General features: G+C 43.4%; 1 protein-coding gene across 1 annotated transcript in view; it reads right to left on the bottom strand.

The window, feature by feature from the left end:
• The window catches only part of LOC128251042 (zinc finger protein 253-like), an 8,545-nt gene that overhangs the window by 2,201 nt on the left and 4,669 nt on the right, over nt 1-1,675 (bottom strand). The gene's annotated exons all lie outside the window — the stretch shown is intronic.

Raw genomic sequence — 1,675 nt, 5'->3', positions numbered from 1 at the left:
TTCAATAATATTGAGATCTGGGGACTGTAGTGGCCAGATCAGATGTTCAACTTCACTAGAATGTTCCTCGTGCCATTCAGTAACAACTTTAGCTGTACGAATTGGTGCATTATCATCCTGAAAGATTGCGTTTCCCTCTGGGAACAGTTCTGCAACCATAGGATGAATATGATCAGACAAAATGCTTACATAGTCTTAACTATTAATTCTGCCATGAAGGGAAACCATTGGGCTGCTGGATTTCCAAGATATAGCACTCCAGATCATCACAGATCCTCCTCCATGTTTAACAGTTGGAAGAAGGCAGTATGGGTCAAATGCTTCTTTTGGCTGTCTCCACATGTATACTCGGCCGGTGGTCAGAAATAAGGCAAAGGATGACTCGTCCGAGAAAATAACATTCTTCCACTGTTCCAGGGACCAATTCTGTAGGTTTTTACTGCACTCTAAACACTTTGCAACATTTGTTTTTGAAAGTAGTTGTTTTCTGATTGCAGCCCTCCCATGAAATCCGGCTTTGTGCAGCTCCCAGCGAACAGTTTTTGCGGAAACTGGGTTCTAGAGGTTGTCATTAAGCTCTGCAGTAATTTTGGAAGCTGTACTTTTGTGATTCTTTCCAACAATTCACGTAAGAGTTCGATGGTCTCTATCTGAAAGGTTTGGTTTTCTTCCGGAGTTTTGTTTTGATGAGGAGGTTTTTTTCCCCTCTTCCTCAAAGGCTGTCATTACTTTCAAGACAGTACTTCTTGATACACCAAACACTTCAGCTGTTTTTGTTACGCTAGCGCCTGTCATACAAGCACCAACAATTTGACCTCTTTGAGAATCAGATAGATCTGTCATTTTAATGAATTTTGATTACTTTTTTCTGATGATAATTGAAAAGAAACAGCAATTTTAGCAAAACATAATAAGCAACACTAATAATAAATAAAAAAAAAAACATAAAAATAAACAAGCTTTTGACGGTTTTGTAGATATTTCAAAATTATGATGCTAGGTTTTTCCATATAATTTGTCCAACCCCTGTAAATACATATATATATATATATAACTCGACTCCATCGGTCACGAATGACCATGGGTGCACCTGAGAGGTTCCCCTCTGAGGCACAAGTCTGGGCGGAAAGTTGCCTCACGGGCAAACGCATAACCTAGGGTTGTTTTTATGGAAAGCCAGCAATCGCCCATGCATACCAGCCTCCCCTCTCCACATCACCGATGATATCTAAGGGAAAGGCAACTCATTTCTACAGCTGAGTGAACCAAAAGTGAAATAAAGTGTCATGCTCAAAAACACAACATGCAGCCCGGTCCGAGAATCGAATTCACAACCTCAATGCGCTAACCGCTGAGCCATGTGCCTTTGAACATTAGAAGCATCAGTTGTGGCGTGCAAGAGAGACGATTGCGCTGGTATGGACATGTGGTGAGAATGGAGGAGGATAGCTGCGTGAAAAAGTGCCACACCCTAACAGTTGAGGGAACCCGTGGAAGAGGTAGGCCCAGGAAGACCTGGGCTGAGGTGGTGAGGCAAGACCTTCGTACATTGGGCCTCACCGAGGCGATGACTACGGACCGAGACCTTTGGAAATGGGCTGTGCGTGAGAAGACCCGGCAAGCCAAGTAAGATCGTTGCCAGTGCCCCTGGACTGGTTCTTGTGCGGGTGGCACA

This window comes from Octopus bimaculoides, chromosome 28, assembly GCF_001194135.2.
Source record: "Octopus bimaculoides isolate UCB-OBI-ISO-001 chromosome 28, ASM119413v2, whole genome shotgun sequence".
In the NCBI taxonomy this organism is placed as follows: domain Eukaryota; kingdom Metazoa; phylum Mollusca; class Cephalopoda; order Octopoda; family Octopodidae; genus Octopus; species Octopus bimaculoides.
Note: the sequence above shows the minus strand (reverse complement) of the source record. Positions and strands in the feature narration are given on the sequence as shown.